General features: G+C 37.3%; 1 pseudogene; it reads right to left on the reverse strand.

Moving 5' to 3' along the window:
• LOC127689860 (caspase-12-like) overlaps window positions 1-20,908 on the reverse strand; it is a 43,792-nt pseudogene that overhangs the window by 15,210 nt on the left and 7,674 nt on the right.

A 20,908-nucleotide genomic window follows, 5' to 3' on the forward strand; every position in this document is an offset into this window, starting at 1 on the left:
AGACAGCTGGACTCTGAAAATTCTGACACAACCAGGATCATTTGAGAGACAGGCTCCAGGTAGAGACAGCAAGGGCAGGTAACACTAGAGATAAACACATGGCAAAGGACAAAAGCAAAAATATTAGCAACAGAACCCAAGGTTACTTGGCATCATCACAACCAATTTCTCACAAGAAGCCTACAGAATTCCAGATGTACTTGACTAGAAAAGAAATTGCACCATGCCCTATAATAATCAAAACACCAAATGCAAAAAAAAGAAAGAATATTAAAAGCAGTAACATATAATATCAGACCTATAGGAATTATACCAGACTTCTCACCAGAGACTATTAAAAGCCAGAAGATACTGGGCAGATGTCATATAGACTCTAAGAGAATACAAATGCCAGTCCAGGTTGCTATACCCAACAAAACTCTCAATTTTTGTAGATGGAGAAATCAAGATATTCCATGACAAAAACAAATTTACACAATACCTTTAAATAAATCTAGCCCAACAAAGGATAATAGATGGAAAACTCCAAAACAAGGAGGGAAACTATACCCTAGAAAAAGCAAGAAAGTAATATTCTTTCAAGAAATCCCCCCCCAAAAAAAATAACAACACAAATATAATTCCACCTCTAACAACAAAATGTAACAGGAAGCAACAATCACTATTACTTAATATATCTTAATATCAATGGAATCAATTCCCCAATAGAAGACAGGCTAACTCACTGAATAAACCAACAGGATATTGATTTTTGCTGTATACAGGAAATGCACTTCAATGACAACAGACACTACCTCAGAGTAAAAAGCTGGAAAAAATTTCTAAGCAAATGGTGCCAAGAAACAAGCTGAAATACAGATTCTAGTATCAAATAAAATTGATTTTCAATGAAAAGTTACGAAAAAAGACAAGGAAAGAAACTTCATACTCATTAAAGGAAAAGTCTATCAAGATGAAACCTCAATTATGAACATCTATGCTCCAAAACAGGCCTCAATAGACACAGAATGTAGCAGCTATTCCTGGTTGTCAACTTGACTATATCTAGAATGAACTACAATCTAGAATTGGAAGGCTCACCTATGATCCTAATCTGGAGGTTCAGAGATATAGTTTCTGACCTGGATCTTGGTATGGAGATCTTGATGCATAGTGGCTATGAATTCCGGAAGATTAAGACAAGAAGATCTCTGAGTTCAAGATCATCTGGGATTAAAGGCATGGAGGCTCATGCCTATAATCTGGGACACAACCTCTTCTGGAGACCCACATGCTTTTAATCTGGGCCACACCCTCTGCTGGAGACCTACAGCCTTTAATCTGGACTACACCCTCTGCTGGAAATCTATATAAGGATATTGGAAGAAGGAAGATTTACTCACTCTTCTTTGCTTGCTTGCCTTGTGGGACTGAGCAACTGCTAGATCCTTGGACTTCCATCCACAGCTGCTGCTTACCATTGTTGCAGAGTTGGACTATAGACTGTAAGTCATCAACAAATTCCCTAACTATATAAAGACTACCCATACGTTCTGTGACTCTAGAGAACCCAAACTAATACACAGAAATACTGAAATTATTCCATGTACCTTCTCAGATCACCATGGCCTAAAGCTGGTCTTAAGTTCAAACAAAAACAATGGAAAACACACATACATGTGGACATTGAAAAATGTTCTTCTCAATGATAGCTTGGTCAAGGAAGAACTAAAGAAATTAAAGACTTTTTAGAATTTAATGAAAATGAAGAAACATCATACCAAAACTCATGGGATACAAGGAAAGCAGTGCTAAGAGGAAAACTCATAGCTCTAAGTACCTACAAAAAGAAACTGGAGAAGGCATACTCTAGCAGCTTGAAGTTCTAGAACAAAAGAAGCGAACACACCCAAGAGGAGTAGAGGGCAGGAAATAATCAAACTCAGGGGTGAAATCAAGCATAAGAACTACACAAAGAATCAAGTAAACCAGGAGCTGGTTCTTTGAGAAAAATCAACAAGATAGGTAAACCCTTTACCAGACCAACCAGAGTTCACAGAGACAGTACCCAAATTAACAAAATCAGAAATGAAAAGGGAGACATAACAACAGAAACTGAGGAAATTTTAAAAAAGAACGATCAGTTCCTATTACAAAATCCTATACATAACCACATTGGAAAATGTGGGTGAAATGGACAATTTTCTAGTCAGATATCTGGTTCCAAAGTTAAATGAGTATCAGATAAATGATCTAAACAGTCCCATAAACCCTAAGGAAATAGAAGCAGTCATTAAAAGTCTCCCAATTAAGCTCAGGACCAGATGGGTTTAGTGCAGAATTCTTTCAGTCCTTCAAAGAAGACCTAATACCAATACTCTTCAAACTGTTCCACAAAATAAGCACAGAAGGAACACTTCCCAATTCTTCCTGTGTAGGCACAATTACACTTATACCTAAACCACATAAAGACCCAACAAGGAGAACTTCAGAACAATTTCCGTTATGAACATCAATGCAAAAATATTCAATAAAATTCTCGCAAACCAAATCTAAGAACACATCAAAATGATCATATAACACGATCAGGTAGGCTACATCTCTGGATAAAATATGTGGAAATCTAACTATGTAATACACTACATAAACAAACTCAAAGAAAAAAAAAGCATGGTCATTTCATTAGATGTTGAAAAAGCATTTGACAAAATTCAACATCCTTTCATGTTAAAAGTGTTGGAAAGATAAAGAATTAAAGGCCCTTCACTAAACATAGCAAAAGCAATATATAGCAAACCAGTAGCCAGCATCATTGAGAGAAACTTGAAACATTCCCACTTATCTCAGGGACTAGACAGGGCTGCACATGCTCACCCTATTTAATATAGTAATTGAAGTTCTAGATGGAGCAGTTAGACAAGAAAAGGAGGTCAAAGTGATACAAATTGGAAAAGAAGAAGTCAACATATCACAACATATTATTGCAGATAATATGCTAACATATTATTGCAGATAATATGATAGCATACTTAAGTGATACCAAAAATTCCACCAGAGAATTCCTAAACCTGACAAGAATTCAGCCAAGTGACTGCATGTAAAATTAACTCAAACAAATCAGTAGCCTTCCTATATTTAAAGAATAAATGGGCTGAGAAAGAAATTAGTGAAATAACTCCCTTCACATTAGTCACAAGTAATATAAAATATATTGCTGTGATTCTAACCAAGCAAGTGAAATTCTGTCTTACAAAAATGTCAAGTCTCTGAAGAAAGAAATCTAAGATCTCAGAAGATGGAAAGATCTCCCAAGCTCATGGATTGACAGGATTAAAATAGCAAAAATGGTCATCTTGCCAAAAACAATCTACAGATTCAGTGCAATCCCCAACAAAATTCCAACTAAATTTTTCATAGAGGGAGAAAGAGCAATTTGCCAATTCATTTGGAATAACAAAATACCCAGGATATTGAAAACTATTCTCCACACTGAAAGAAGTTTTGGGGGAATCACCATCCCTGACCTCAAGCTCTACTACAGAGCAATAGTGATAAAAAAAACTGAATGCTCTTCATACAGAATCAGGCAGGAAGATCAATGGAATTACAGTTGAAGACCCAGAAATGAATGCACACACCTATAATCACTTGATATTTGAAAAAGGAGCTAAAACCATCCAGTGGAAATAAAGACATCATTTTCAATTAATAGTGCTAGTTCAGTTGGAGGTCAGCATGTAGAAGAATGCAAATCAATCAATTCTTATCTCCTTATACAAAGCTCAGGTCCAAGTGGATCAAGGACCTACATATAAAACCAGATATACTGAAACTAATAGAGGAGAAATTGGGGTGTAACCTCTAACACAAGGGCACAGGGGGAATTTTCTTGAAAAGAACATCCTCTAAGATCAAGAATCAACAAGTGGGACCTCAACAAAAACAACAGCAAATGTTGTGAACATTAGGGCTGTGGCTTTGTAGGGTAACAGTGTTTAGCTTTTATTTGGATATAATGCAGGCCGAATGATTTAGGAATTTATGAAAAATGACTGAGCAAGGGTCTGAAAATCAGAAGGGTTTAGAAAAACATGTATTGCTTTTATGTGAAACTCTTAAAAAGTTGTTCTTTAAATAAATTGGCTGTTAAGCATAATCAGAATAAATCCGTTTATGGTCCTTAGCATGTGACAGTTTTAGAGACCATAAAAAAGCAAAACCAAACCCTTACCTTTTGAAAAGTTTCCTCCAAATGACAACACCAAGAGTCTTTGAAGCAGTCAATGAATTCGGAAATGAAGAGAAAGCCTCTCTTGCCTATCTTCCAAGAAATATTATCTGCAAATAAATGCATGGGAATAATGAAAAATGAAGTCTCCTGGCATGACATTTTAGGAACTAAGTATTGGATGCTTCACAGAAGACAGGAGGCCAAAAGAGAGTAAAGCAAAGACACACGGAAAACCTGTGAAGATCCTGTCATAAAACCACAGGGTTTTTTTTTTTTTTTAATAGGTGAGCCAAATATTACAGCATACAGCAAGCAAGTCCTGTAAAAGATCATGGAGCCCTTCTAGGACCGACTTCAAAGTAAAGAAAAACTCAACTGTTACCAGTCCTTGCTGCTCTGCTACCCATTTTTGCATGCTTTCACCCTTATTTAAGAAGACCATTTCTCTGCCATTTGAATTAAGCTTCTCTAGTTAAAGCATAGAGAAACAGTTCTCTAACTGCCACTTACCTGGCATCGAGTTGCCAGTTTTTCCATTAGCGCATCTAAACCTTTCTTTCCTTGGCAGTTCCTTTTTATAAGACTGTTGGTATCTGGCTTCTCATCATAGATCTTATATGAATGTCACAAAGCTGCCCTGCTCCCTATCCCCTTGCCTCTGCCTCTTGCCACCCAACATTTCCAAATCTCTAAAGAAATCTCATTTATCAAGCCTTACCTACACCTGGCCTATCATTCACATTAGACTTGTTGTTAGCTCTGACATCCTTACTGATAACTCGGAAATTTGTTTGTCTTCAGGTTTTCTTACTTTAGTCTGTAAGTCAAGAACACTGTCTATGTTTTTTTTTATCTTTAGCTTTCCTATTTGAGAGATTTTTTTCAACCTTATTCCAAGAAATTTTCTAACACTATTCTCAATTTTCTGTTGTTTTTTTTTTTATCTGTCTTTAGCATTAAGAAATATTGTTTTGGCAATTGGAAATCCCCAAACTCAACCTTTAAGGCAGATATCTTCTGGAAATCGTCAATTGATCAACTCTTTATCCATCATTTCTCTTTCAGCTATGCCAATGCCACCTCAAACTCTTTGACAGAATCTCCCCCTTCATCACTTTAAAACAGTCACTTAAAAACTTAAAGACATTTGTTGACTTTTTAATTTATAACATATCAGAGAATATATGTAGTACTTCCTTCCATATAGGTTTCTGCTAAATAGAATTTTAACATTACATGAAACAATCTTTGGAAAATAAAACATCCTACTTAAACAATTTTACTGTAGTAATCTTTTTAGATAATGAATAATCTCCACATTCCCTATCTCTTCCTCATCAAATCATGAAAACAATGGGTCATGTTAATTTCACATACTCGTTACTGGAGCCAGTGACTTGCCTCACTGCATGTTATCATTCTCATCTCTGGGTCTCAGTTTGGCACCAGCAGACTGATCTGCTTCGCTGCATCCACTCCCACTATTCTGCATGCCATTCATTTTATTTAACAGACATATTTGCATGATTCCATTGCTTAAAATTCTCCAAAGTTACTACCATGAAAGTTCAAGTAAGAACTTCCCTTATCTCGCCTCTCTTATGATTCAGTGCTTAAGGGACTTTGGCTTTCTTCCAAGTTTTTCTATTTTCCCGATCTTCCATGCTTTCTAATTGTATAATGTGGAATATGGCCACTTTTCTTGAAGTGGGTAACCTTTTTATGCTCCAATCCCCATATTTCTTTATAGTACTTAATGAATGTGACTATTACTATTTCTGTTATAATGTGCTTTGTTTTCTCTCCAGTTAATGTCTGCCTTGTGACCCTAAGAATTGGCCACATCTGATTTTATTGAGGAGTATGTGTTTCATTAACCCAATTATAGCACAACATTTTACATGAACAACAGGAATGGAATAATTATATATACTCTAGTTTATTTCCACCAGTAAAAATATCTTAAGTGTTCTTAGCAGATTACATATGTTTTTAGTTTATTTTTTCTTGAGTAAAATGTATAGAATTTTATTCAAATAAAATCTCATTAAAATTGCAACATATAAAAACAATTAAAAGTGTGCCTTATCTAGGTGTGAGTGGCCACTCTTAGTTCATTATTCCTTCTCTGGTCTATACTTGAAGAGTCCTCTAATATCTCTTACCTCACATGTGATACATCATAATGATTTATTAGAAAGATTGCATGTCAGGACTTACCTCAGACACACAGAAGCAGAACTCTGCAAATCACAATCTCCAAATGATTCATATATACATTTGACCTGATTCTCACAGTATGTGAATGCAAGAAACCATGATTTGTACAAACTTGTCACAAGCTGTCTTCTTCTCTAAATTATTGGTAGAGTCCTGTTATAGATGACTGTTTAAAAGGATGTTTGCCTAAATTGACATTCAGCTACTGGGAATGTTTTGTTTCTAGGCCTGTATGTCACCTTTACTGTAGTTTCTCTTTCTTAGGGAGATCATTAGCCATTTGTTGGCTACATTAATATGAATGCAGACATTTCAGTGTTAACTGATTTCTAAAAATTAGATTAAGCTAATAGTCTAAGAGTTTCCACAGTATGTGCTGTAAGGCTAGGTATTTTCTCTGATAGATTTTTGGGAAATTATAGGTTATGCATTGATGTGTCACTAACATGTTTAAAAAGAAGACGAAAATGAAATAGCATTCACTTTTTTTATAGGGAAAATATCTGAATTTTGGATTCCCCAAAACTACCTGCTTACATTATTTCTAAGCAAACATAATTATGAAAATCCAAATACTTTAAACATCTCTTCCACTGAAAATATCCAAAAAGTTAGACATAGAATGTTTACTGAAAATATATTATCTTTGGCTGGCATTTTGTATAAAAATTACTACTAGGCATCAGGGAGCTGGGCAACTCCAGAGGCTTCTGTGCACAGCTTTCCAGGAGAGAGTCATCTCCCAGCAGTGCTTTCACCTCTGAGCATGGAGGTGAGATCTCCACCTCCTCTCTGGATGGTATCCACTAGAATCACGCAGGGAATAGATGATTAGTGGAGCAACTGGGACAGAGGTCTTCCGGCTGCCATTTCCACCAGGGAGCCAGGCGACACCATAGCCTTCTGATCACAGACCCTGACAGAAGACAGTTGGTCACACAGGAGTACAGCCACAGGCTTACAGGCCCACAGGAGGGACATGCCAGGGACAGCAAGACAAACTAGCACCAGAAATAACCAGATGCTGAAAGGCGAGCACAAGAGCCCTACCAACAGAAACCATGCCTATTTGGCAATATCAGAACCCAGTTCTCCCAACATAGCAAGTCCCAGATACCCCAACACACTGGAAAAGCAAAAGTTGGATTTAAAATTGTATAGAGGGCTTCAAGAAACACTTAAATAACTCCCTTAAAGAAATACAGGAGAAAATTGGTCAACAGGTAAAAGCCATTAAAGAGGAAACATAAACATCCCTTAAAGAATTACAGGAAAACATGAACAATCAAGTGAAGGAACTGAACAAGACCATCCAAGATCTAAAAGTGGAAGTAGAAACAATTAAGAAATCACAAAGTGAGACATCTCTAGAGATAGAAAACCTTGGAAAGAAGTCATAGGTGCAAGCATCAACAACAGAATATAACAGATAGAAGAAAGGATCTTAGGTGCTGAAGATACCATAGAAAACATTGAAGCAAGAGTCAAAGAAAATACAAAATGCAAAAAGGTTGTAACCTCAAACATCCAGGAAATCCAGGACACTGAGAAGACCAAACCTAAGGATTATAGGTATTGAAGAGAACAAAGATTTCCAGCTTAAAAGGCCAGTAACTATCTTTAACAAAATTATAGAAGAAACTTTCCCTAGCCTAAAGAAAGAGATGCCCATGAATATACAAGAAGCCTTCAGAACTCTAAGCAGACTGGACCAGAAAAGAAAGTCCTCTGGGCAGATATAATCAAAATACCAAATGCACTAAATGAAGAAAGCATATTAAAAGGAGTAAGAGAAAAAGGGCAAGTAACTTATAAACACAGACCTATCAGAATTACACCAGAATTCTCACCAGAGAGGATGAAAGGTAGAAGATCCTGGACAGATCTCATACAGACCCTAAGAGAACACAAATGGCAGCCTAGACTACTATACCCAGCAAAACTCTCAATCACCATAGATGGAGAAATCAAGATATTCCATGATAAAACCAAATTTATACAATATCTGTGTACAGAGCCATATTGGGGCAGTCCTGCACTTGGTCAGAGTTTGACTTTGGTCAAGGTTAACTTCTCCCAGATAGCCAGGATCCTGCTCCACCTAGGGCCGAGTGCTCAAAGTAAAGGTTAAGTTCATTGTTCCTCCAGGTCTAGGAATTCCTGAATTAAGCAGGTGACCCACCCAGCTGCCAGAGCAGTCAAGACGAGGACCTCCAAGAGAAGCTAGACAACTTCCACCGGAACTCAGCCTGGAGTCTGGGGGGAAGGGTTTGCCCAAACTGTTAAAAGGTCTGGCGCCATTAAAGTTTCTGGCTTTGATCAGTGAATATTGTCTTAGCCATACTTCTTTTTGCCCCTCTTCCCTATTTATCCCTCAGCTTCTGTTCCAGAAACCCACTTTGTAATAGCTGCAGGCAGCTATGGAACCCAACATATCTGTCCACAAACCCAGTCTTACAAAGGATCATAGATGGAAAACACCAATGCAAAGAGGGAAACTACACCCTAGAAAAAGCAAGAAAGTAATCTTCTTCCAACAAACCCAAATCCAACATATTTGTGTGGGGAAGATACAAATATAAAAATAACATCAGAAATAACAGGAATCAACAATCTCTATTCCTTAATATCTCTTAACATCAGTGGACTCAATTACCCAATACAAAGATATAGACTAACAGAAATATTTTCCTTGTAAATTTTCAGCTTTATCAGAAAATGTTTATAATTCCACTTTCAATCAACTTAGAAATATTTTTATGCTTACCATTATTGTATCTATATACAATTTTCTATGATAATCTTCAATTTTAACATTTTCTACAATTTTATCAGAAATATATTCCATGTAAATCTTCAATTCTATCATAAAATGTTTCTATTTCATTTTTCAATTAATTTAGCAATATTTTTTATATCTACCACTTTACTCTTAAATTGCCATGAAAATTGTCAATTTTAACATGTTTTTCTATATATCCCTTCTATTCTATCAGAAATATTTTCCATGTAAATCATTAATTTTATCATAAAATGTTTTTAATTCCTTTTGTTTCTTCTTTTTTAATTTATTTTCTATATTCTTTGTTTACATTTCTTTTTTAATTTTTTATTATATATTTTTATTTTCTATATTCTTTGTTTACATTCCAAATGATTTTCCCATTCCCAGTTGCCCCCTCCCCATATATTCCATAAACCTTCTTCTCTCCCCCTGCCCCCATTCTCCAATCACCTCTCTCCTTTTTCTCTGTCCTGATACTCCCCTCCAATGGTAGACCAAGCCTTTCCAGGATCAGGACCCTCTCATTTCTTCATGGGAGTCATTGTTATCTTAATTGTGCCTTGGGTATTCAGAGCTTCTGGGGCTAATTAATATCCACTTATCAGAGATTGAATTCTATGTATATTATTTTGTGATTGGGTTACCTCGCTTAGGATAATATTTTCCAGATCTAACCATTTGCCAAAAAATTTGTGAATTCATTGTTTTTAATTGCTGAGTAGTATTCCATTCCTCCATTGAGGAACATCTGGGATCTTTCCAGCTTCTGGCTATTATAAATAAGGCTGCTAAGAACATAATGGAGCATGTGTCTTTATTGCATGCTGGGGAATCATTTGGGTATATGCCCAGTAGAGGTATAGCAGGGTCCTCTGGAAGTGTCATGTCCAGTTTTCTAAGGAACCACCAGGCTGATTTCCAAAGTAGTTGTACCATCTTACAATCCTACCAGCAGTGGAGGAGTGTTCCTCTTTCTCCATATCCTCTCCAACACCTGCTGTCTCCTGAGTTTTTAACCTTACCCATTCTGACTGGTATGAGGTGAAATCTTAGGGTTGTTTTGATTTGCATTTCCCTGATGACTAATGATGTTGAGCATTTCTTAAGGTGCTTCTTGGCCATCTGAATTTCTTCAGGTGAAAATTCTTTGTTTAGATCTGTACCCCATTTTTAATAGGGTTATTTGGTTCCCTGGGGTCTAACTTCTTGAGTTCTTTGTATATATTGGATATTAGCCCTCTATCAGATGTGGGGTTGGTGAAAATCTTTTCCCAATTTGTTGGTTGTCATTTTGTCCTTTTGATGGTGTCCTTTGCCTTACAGAAACTTTTTAATTTTATGAGGTCCCATTTGTCAATTCTTGATCTTAGAGCATAAGCTATTGGTGTTCTGTTCAGAAACTTTTCCCCTGTGCCCGTGTCCTCAAGGGTTTTCCCCAGTTTTCTTTTCTATTAGTTTCAGTGTGTCTGGTTTTATGTGGAGGTCCTTGATCTACTGGGAGTTGAGTTAGAACAAGAAGATAAGAATGGATCAATTTGTATTTTTCTGCATGCTGACCTCCAGTTGAACCAGCACCATTTGTTGAAAAGGCTATATTTTTTCTGCTGGATGTTTTCTGCTCCTTTGTTGAAGATCAAGTGACCATAGGTGTGTGGGTTCATTTTTGCATCTTCAATTCTATTCCATTGGTCCACTTGCCTATCCCTGTGCCAATACCATGCAGTTTTTAACACTATTGCTCTGTAGTATTGCTTTAGGTCTGGGATACTGATTCCCCCAGAAGTTCTTTTACTGTTGAAATAGATTTAGCTATCCTGGGTTTTTTGTTATTCCAAATGAATTTGAGAATTGCTTTTTCTAACGCTGCGAAGAACTGAGTTGGGATTTTGATGGGGATTGCATTGAATCTGTAGATTGCTTTTGGCAAGATAGCCCTTTTAACTATGTTAATCCTGCCAATCCAAGAGCATGGAAGATTTTTCCATTTTCTGAGGTCTTCTTCGATTTACTTCTTCAGAGACCTGAAGTTCTTGTCCTATAGATCCTTTACTTGTTTCGTTAGAATCACAACAAGATACTTTATATTGTTTGTGGCTATTGTGAAGGGTGTCATTTCCCTAACTTCTTTCTCAGCCTGATTATCCTTTGAGTATAGGAAGGCAACTGCTTTGCTTGAGTTGATTTTATAACCAGCCACTTTGCTCAAGTTTTTTATCAGCTGTAGGAGTTCTCTGGTGGAAGTAATTGTGGCTTCATAGAATGAGTTGGGTAGTGTTTCTTCTGTTTCTAATTTGTGTAATAATTCGAAGAGTATTTGTGTTAAGTCTTCTATGAAGGTCTGATAGAATTCTGCACTGAAGCCTGTGGGTTTTTTTTGGTTGGGAGACTTTCTATGACTCCTTTTTTGCTTTAGGGGTTATGGGACTGTTTAGGTGATCTATTTGATACTGATTTAATTTTGGTGTCTGATATCTGTCTAGGAAACTGTACATTTCCTCTAGATTCTCCAATTGTGTTGACTATAGGCTTTTGTAGTAGGATCTAGTGATTTTATGAATGTCCTCAGTTTCTGTTGTTATATCTCCCTTTTCATTTCTAAGTTTGTTCATCTGGATACTGCCTTTGTGCCCTTTAGTTAGTCTGGCTAAGGGTTTATCTATCTTGTGGATTTTCTCAAAGAACCAGCTCCTGGTTTTGTTGATTCTTTGTATGACTCTCTTTGTTTCTACTTGATTGATTTCACCCCTGCATTTGATGATTTCCTGCCTTCTACTCCTCATGGGTGTAATAGTTACTTTTTGTTCCAGGGCTTTCAGGTGTGTTGTTAAGCTGCTAGTGCATGCTCTCTCCATTTTCTTTTTGGAGGCACTTAGGGCTATGAGGTTTCCTCTTAGCACTGCTTTCTAGTGTCCCATAGATTTTGGTATGTTGTGTCTTCAAGTTCATTAAATTCTAAGAAGTCTTTGATTTCTTTCTTTATTTCTTTCTTGACCACGTTATCATTGAGTAGAATATTGTTCATTTTCCATGTGTATGTGGGCTTTCTGTTGTTTTTGTTGCTATTGAAGACCACTTTTACTCCATAGTGATCTGATAAGAGGCATGGGATTATTTCAATCTTTTTATATTTGTTGAGGTCTGTCTTGTGACCAATTATATGATCAATTTTGGTGCTAAGTTCCATGAGGTGCTAAGAAAAAGGTATATTCTTTTGCTTTAGGAAAAAATGTTATATATATATAACATTTTTAGGAAATAATGTTATATAACATTATTATATATATATAATATATATATATAATATAATCTAATATATTATATAGGTGATCTATTTGATTATATATATTAGATATATATAATCTAATTGGTCCAAAACTTCAATTAGTTTCACTGTGTCCCTGTTCAGTTTCTGTTTTCCTAATCTGTCCATTGAGGAAATTGCAGTGTTGAAGTCACCACAATTATTGTGTTAGGTGCAATATGTGCTTTGAGCTTTAGGAAAGTTTCTTTTATGCATGGAGCATAGATGTTCAGGATTCCAAAGTTGTCTCCCTTTGAGATTTCTTACTTGTTTCTATTTCTGATTTTAGATCCTGGATGGTTTTGCTTAGCTCCTTCACTTGCTTGTTTGTGTTTTCCTGTAATTCTTTAAGAGATTTTTATTTCCTCTCTCATGACTTCAGCCTGTTTTCCAAAGTTCTCCTGTATTACATTAGGTGATTTTTGTGTTTCCTCCTTATTGGCTTCTGAATTTCCCTTGTAAGGGCTTCTAACTTTTGATCCATTTTCTCCTGAAAATTTTTAAGAGATTTATTTATGTCCTTCTTGTGTTCCTGTAACAGCTTCATGACCAGTGATTTTAAATCCAAATATTGTTTTTCTGGTGTGTTGGAGTATCCAGGACATGCTGTTAATGGAGAATTGGGTTCAGATGCTGCCATATTGCCTTGATTTCTGTTAGTAACTTTCCTACGTTTGCCTTTTGCTATATAGTTCTCACTGGTATTAGTTGGTCTTGTTGTCAATGCTGGACTCACCAGTGCAAGCTGCCTCTTCCCAGCTGGTCTCTGGGTGCGCAGCTGACCTCTGACACTGCCTGGAGACATGGTGCTGTGGCCCAGGCTGTTGTGGCCCAGGCTATTCCAGATCCAGAGGTGGAGACTGGAAGGCTCCAGCCAGAGGCCTCAGGATTGAATCCTCCACTCTGCAGGGCCAGACTCACCAGAGCACACTGCCTCCTCCCAGCCAGCCTCCAGGTGCACAGCTGGCCTCTTGCATGGCCTGGAGAAGGGGACCCATGGCCCAGGCTGTTCCTGATCCCGAAGCTGAGACCTGAAAGCTCCCACTAGAGGCCTCAGGACTGGATCCTATGCTCTGTAGGGCCTGACTCACCAGAGAGCCCTGCTTCCTCCCTGTTGGCCTCCGGGTGCACAGATGGCCTCTGGCACTGCCTGGAGATGGGTTGCCATGGCCCAGGCTGTTCCCGATCCCGAAGTGGAGACCAGAAGGCTCCTGCCCGAGGCCTTAGGACTAGATCCTGTGGTCCAGGCTGTTCCCCATCCCAAAGCAGAGACCAGAAGGCTCACGCCAGAGGCCTCAGGACTGGATCCACTGCTCTGCAGGGCTGGACTCACCAGAACACACTCCTTCCTCCCAGCCAGGCTCTGGGTGCACACCTGGCCTCTTGCACAGCCTGGAGATGGGGTGCTGTGATCCAGGCTGTTCCCGATCCCAGAAACAGAGACCTGAAGGCTCCCGACAGAGGCCTCAGGACTGGATCCTACGCTCTGTAGGGCTGGACTCCTTGTTACATTTCAAATGACTTTCCCTTTCCCAGTTCCCCCCTCCCCATAAGTCTCACAATCCTTCTTCCCTCTGCCCATTCCTCAATCACTACCCCTTCCCACTTCTCTGTCCTGGTAATCCCCTACAAGGTTGCCTTTCCAGGACCATGGCCCACTCCTTCCTTCTTCTTGAGAATCATTTAATAGGTGAACTGTTTCTTGGGTATTGAGACACAATACTTCTAGGCTAATATCCACTTATGAGTGACTGCATTCCATGTGTGTTCTTTTGTGAATGAGTTACCTCACTTAGGATGATATTTTCCAGTTCCAACCATTTGCCTAAGAATTTCATGAATTCATTGTTTTTAATTGCCGAGTAGTATTCCATTATGCAAATATACCACATATCTGTATTCATTCCTCCATTGAGGGACATCTGGGTTCTTTCCAGCTTCTGACTATTATACATAAGGCTGCTATGAACATAGTGGAACATGTGTCCTTATTGCATGACAGGGAATCCTCTGGAGTGGTATAGCAGGGCCCTCCAGAAGTGTCATGCCAAGTTTTCTGAGGAACCTCCAAACTGATTTCCAGAGTGGTTGAGCTGCAAATGGAATAATAATATAAAAAAGCCCCCCCCCCATGGAAATGGATTTCATTGCTTTCAAATCTTCTACCCCATGTAAGATATCCATATCCTTGTGAGCATTCTCTGAGGCCAAAGGGGAAAAATATGTCAATGGTTTTGCTCTATTATTCTTCATCTTACAGGATTTCTCAGTGAACCTGGAGCTTACCATTAGCAAAGCATCAGTAATCTGCCTGTTTCTATCATCTATTGTCCTGGAGTTATCTGAAGACTTGCTATGCCTGCCTTTTCACATAGGTTCTTGGGATTTGTTCTTGCACAGTAAGTACTTTTAATCACTAAGCCATCTCCCTGGGATCAAAAATATATTACAGAAAGTCTCAGTTAACAATAACAATACAATACCCACCATATTGACAAATGACTGGGACATTTCTTATAATCCCAGAATCCTCATTGTTTCTTTAAAACATAGGACATAAAATAGTTTCTTTTGGACTGGACATACCAGTAGTACTAAAATGTTTTGTCTACTGGAACAGACCAGACTCATAGTAGAAAGTTTTGAACCACATACTAGAACCCTGACTCTGACTCAGTGCCTCTGCAGGACTGCATGATGAGAATCTTGGGTTTGTTTCTCAGACTATGACAGAGTTGTTGAAAACTGTGAAGATAGTGTCATCATGAAGCACATCTGGCTATTTGTTTCTGTGCTTCACTCCATAGATTCCTTCAAGGATGCCATGGGACATCAGGTCTGTGCTGTGGGAGGACTGATGCTTTGGACGACCATTCCCTAAAAAGACTCCAGAATCAGTCCCAATGTATTCTCCAAATAAAGTTTATATCTGAGTTACAGAGGAAGTTTACAAAAACTAAACAGCTTCGAGGAATCAAGTAATTTACACAGAGTAGAGAGGTAAGATAAGTAATATTTTTATATCAAGTCAGAAAATATATGAACATTAGCTTTTTTGTTTATTTAAACATAGTTCTCATTTCTATGGTTTTAAGGAGAATCTTGAACTTTTAAAGACTTGGAGAGATGGAATAAAATTGAAACCAACTTTATGGCAATAAGGGCTTGGAAAATTCTCATTAAAATAAGTGTTACACAGACAATTTTATGTTGAAAAAAATGAAAATATGAAAAATTTTCACATCAAACAATATCAAGTTTTACTTACTTTAATCAAACATGCCCAGGTTGCTTTAGACAGAACTGAGATCTCAAGGTTTGAATAACTCTCAATAATTAGGTATTTTTTCTACTATTATTTTAATCTTATGTGTTTATTTTCTGAGTCTTGCAAGTTTCAAGGCTCAGAGCTTATGTCTCTCTTAGAACACCAGTTAATATAAACACTGAAACTAGCAGTTAAGACATACTTTCTGTTTTGCTGAAATAATGTTGCAAGGCATTCTGTGAACACTTTCTATGAGACTTTACTTTGAAGAAGGTTGAAACTCAGGAATCCTGCTCTGGATCAAATATAATTTGTTCTTGTTGCTTCCCAAAGAGAGGTTGACAAAAGCACAGGGAAGGTTGCCTTGATCTCTGGGGCAATTACTTGAGCTGTAAGGTTTTCCTTTAACAACTATAAAGTATCCAAGATTTTCAAGTAGTTCTTGCATGTTCAAACTGTCAGAATCAACATTATCTCGATCAAAAAGGTTGTCAGACTTTTTTGTTGCAGATGATGAGGGTCTGACATGTTCATTCTTCCTTCTCCATCACTGGATTTATCTGCAGCTAACAGACACAGGAGATTTCAGAAAGGGACTTCCACATGCCTATAAAATCAATACAATGCAGATGAAAATAGTTATTGGCAACAACAGAATGTTGCTAATGGTGTTATACTCTGGTGATAAAACCATAGAATGTGAGACTAGAAACATATTGGGGCCAGAATAGGTATTAATTTTGGCTAATGATATGGCTTAGATTATGTGGTGGGGTGGACTTGAGGACATACTTTGAGATAAAATTTAAAAATGGAAAAATTTAGGATGAGCAACACTTGATTAGATGAAGTTCCTTTTCCTTTGTCAGATCTGAAGGAATCTGTATGTGTAGACTGAATGGGCTAACTCCAGTTCCTGCTTCCAATGCTCATCACCTCTTTTGCATTTCTGTCTTCATCTTAAAAAACTGATCATGTGGACAAAGCTACGGTGTATCTTGGACTTCTTAGCTCTGGATTCACTGAGGAGCTGAAAGAGAAAACAGAACCAAACATCTGACACGGCCCCATAAGTCATACTCATGCATGGCCTCGAGTTCTGGAGTGCTCTCAGGTGCTCCTCCCTAAGCTATTGAAAGGTAAGGTAAAAGCCAATTCATATATAAATGACTGAAGCAAAAGCCTTGATTATTTTTGCTTCTTTTGTTTTCTGTTTATTATTGACAGTTTGTGCTTTTCTAGTATTTGAATCATTGTCTTGTCTTTCAGGTTCAACACAATAAACTTAGGAATACAAACATTTTTAAAGAAGTTAAGCTTCATTTAGAATTAAAAAAACTAATTGATATTTTGATTTTCTATCCTTGGATAGCCTTTCAGTCCATTCCAGTGACAGGAAGCCCATATAAGTTTAATTTTGGGCTCTATCAACAAATCTGCTGTCTCTTTTTTTCCTAATTTATGGTATGCAAGCAGTTTATACACAAAGGATTCCTTACTATTTGCACATGCTTGGAACACAGTACAGAGTAGGGTGTTTGCTCACTCTAATAGATGATTGGGCTGATCAGTGGGTTTATATTTGATGAAATTTTTAGGGAATGACAACTCTCAATGAAATCAGTTTCCCTCTCCATACAATATGCATGCCCATATGCACACACACCTATGCACACATTCATATATACACATACCCATACACACATGCACACACATGCACACATGTATGCATACATGTAAGCACAAATGCACACACATGCACATACTAATATTCACACTAATGCACACACATGCATGCACACAAAGGAGCACATATACATATACATGTCTACCAGCTTTTCTACTGAGAAGATTTAAGCATCACATCTCTGAACATAACAGGTGTATTTATTTAACATTTAATTTCCTACTTCACTCTCAGACTATAACCTTCCATATGGACTTGTGACATGGTAAGATGATTCCTGTATCAGGTATATCTTGGCCTCGAATTTCATTCAACAGTTTTGCACAAACTTCCTTTGTACCTTGGAGGTATTGTAGAGTCCAGCTCATACATTCTAACAGTGGGTTCTCTGGAAGGAGAGATGGGTAAGGAATGGGTTGCAAGAGAAAACACATGGAGAGATACAAAAACACATGGCTTCTGGTTCAAGTCTCTATCTTTAATGTCTTCTTTCTCAAGCAACAAAGGCAGGCCAAGCTCCTCCCCTGAAGGCTGGAAACTGGTTCTTCCTGGTTTTCAATGAGGCAGGCAGATCAGGTTGCTGGCTGCTATTCTTTTAGAACAGTGGGCAGGAGGAGGTCACAATTCCTCCTTTTTTATTAATTTTAAGAAAAACCAGAGGATAAATATATTCGTCCTGGGCTTAGCTCAGTTAGCAGAGAAAAGACAATGGGCATTGACTAGTGAGGGAAAGCATTGGCCTAGAGCCCCTTAAATATTAATTGACATACTTTTCAGGGGAGAGGAAATAGACTGCCTTATTATTTTAAAGGACAGTCTCTCAACATTGACCCCTATGCAGCCAGGCTTACTTTCAGGGAAACTCAGAAGCAGAACATTTCCTTTTTCCCTTGCAGTGCCTCGCCTCGCACCTCATAACTGGTGTCCATGTTTGTTTAATTAACAAACATCCAAAGATCTGAGTTTTATGCAGCTCCATTTGTGGAAATCCACTGGTAAAGTAAATGTCTTATGAATAAGAGCTGGCTGGCTTTCATAGCAGCCCACCTTCCAGTCCTGGAAGCCATTGCTGTAGCAGCCCACCTTCGAGTGTTGTATCTGAAAGATATCTGCTTGAAACACAAAATAAGAGATTAAGAGGAAAAACTGCTTGGACTGTTTCTCTGGAGGGCCCATGGTATTTAATTTGGTTGTAAATTAGTAGCTCAGGAATAAAACCTGGCTTGCAAATTAATGGCTAGGGGAAAGCAGCCTACCTTTCCAATATGGGAGAAGCAGCTTTAAGAACATTATTGAATTAGTCATACTTACCAGCTGATTCAGGGTCTCTATTTACCTACCATATCAATCTTTTTGGCAGCCATCGGGCTCCATCTTCTTTTTGAGAGAAAATACAAATAGAACATCTTCTCCATAATAAAACAGGGTCTGGACCGTTCCATGTATTAATTAAAGTGTCCTGTCATTTAACCATGGCATAAGAATTAGAAGTAGCAAATTGCCAATGGTGATCTGCTGCAGACTGACGTTTAGCATTAGTTTGCAAGAAATTAAAAAAACAAAACAAAACAGAAGCAAGGTATGCTTTGGGTGATCTAAAAGGGAAGAGTTTTTATCTTCTTTGTTTTAAAGTCAATTTTTAAGAGTGTGATGTGCACGCTCAATAATTCCTTGACCCATTGGTATATAAGGAATTTCAGTTTTATGTTTAAAACCAAATTCTTTACAAAATGAGATAAAGTTATTGCCAGTGTAGACTGGCCCATTGTCTGTCTTAATGACTTTGGGCAATCCCTTGGTATAAAAAGCTTGTGAACAATGATTGATTATATTTAGAGGCTTCTCTCGAATGTAGAGAAGTGAAAAGAAACCTTGGACAAGTATCAATGCAAACATGTATAAATTTTAATTTTCCAATTTTGTATAGTGAATTACATCCATTTGTCAAAAATGATTGGGCATAAGGTCACGTGGATCAACCCCTAAATGAGGAGCTGGGGATAAGGAAAGGCAATTAGGGCATTGTTTTACAATAGTGAAAACAAAGATCCTGATGGCGTATTAAAATTAAATGTGCCACAGGATTCTAATAAAAGGGAAGATTCTGCAGCATACAAGCTGATTGTAAAATGATTAGAAGCATTATTTATAGGTTGATAAACATTTAATATCATTGTCAGCTCTGCTAACTGAGCTAAGCCCAGGTGTTTCTATAACCACCTATTGATTGTAAATAAGATATCTAGCTCTTCCTTCAGAAGCGCCATCTATGAAAATCAAGAGTATTATTATGTAGAGGCTATAAAGATCATATTAAGAAATACAACCTCATGCATATCTAAGAAACATTATTAATCTATCTGGAGGACAACAGTCATGCCAATAAGTGAATTCTTCCATTTCATCTAGGCATTGGCATACCTAGTGATAGGATGCCATATACATTTAGCAAGGATTTCCTTGGCATCCAAATTTTAAAATTTTCTTAAAAATATATATGCCTTAAAAATATATATGCATAATTCAAATTATATGCATGGGGATACCATTTCCCCTCTCTTTTTCTTTTTTAAGAAGATATTGTTTTGTTTTTTAAAAAATGTTTTATATTACCTTATCTTTGAGGATAATAAAGAATCAAATTGTCAAAGATATCTCAAGTGAATAACTCTTATTTATTAAATGGCCAGTTCCAATGTTTGTTCCAATCCAATGTAATTAAAGAAAATAAACGTAGCATTTCCAGTTTGTTTTTGCTAGAGCAGTTGTAACTAGAATGCCCAAAAATGAATCCTAGTTATATGAACATATTCTTATTTTCTAAATTAGAAATATGAGTATCATTTATCTGTAAAAGTTAATTAAGTCCTCTAGAATCAACACCATTATGTGGTAGAAGTAGAAATTGAGGACATCAATAACAAATCTTTATACTTTGATGTACATAAAAATATAAAATTATTTTTAAGCCATTACCCTTTTGATTATATAAATAATAAATATGTTTGTACATCTGAATGTTTCTATATAGCCTGTTTGGGATACAAATTTTATGTGGCCTGCCTCAAGGGGTCATGTCCAGGCACTTTTTTAAAGATTTAATTATAAATAAGTATATTGTAGTTGTCTTTAGACACACCAGAAGAGGGCATTAGATCCCACCACAGGTGGTTGTGATCCACCATGTGGCCTCTGGGATTTGAGCTCTCATGCTCCATGAATGAGGGCCTAGCCTTTAGCAGCTGAGCCATCTCTCCTGGCTTACAAACATAAAATACAAGATTTGAGCTCTCAGCACCCATGGCTATCTCTTCAGCCTTTGGGTTAGCTTTTAAATATCTAAAGGATAGTAATTTAGAGAACATATCTTTTGACATTTGAATTATATTTGTATAAACAATTGTAAAAATTATGAATTAGCAGTATTAAAAATGGAA

The sequence above is a fragment of the Apodemus sylvaticus genome, chromosome 7 (genome assembly GCF_947179515.1).
Source record: "Apodemus sylvaticus chromosome 7, mApoSyl1.1, whole genome shotgun sequence".
Lineage (NCBI taxonomy): Eukaryota > Metazoa > Chordata > Mammalia > Rodentia > Muridae > Apodemus > Apodemus sylvaticus.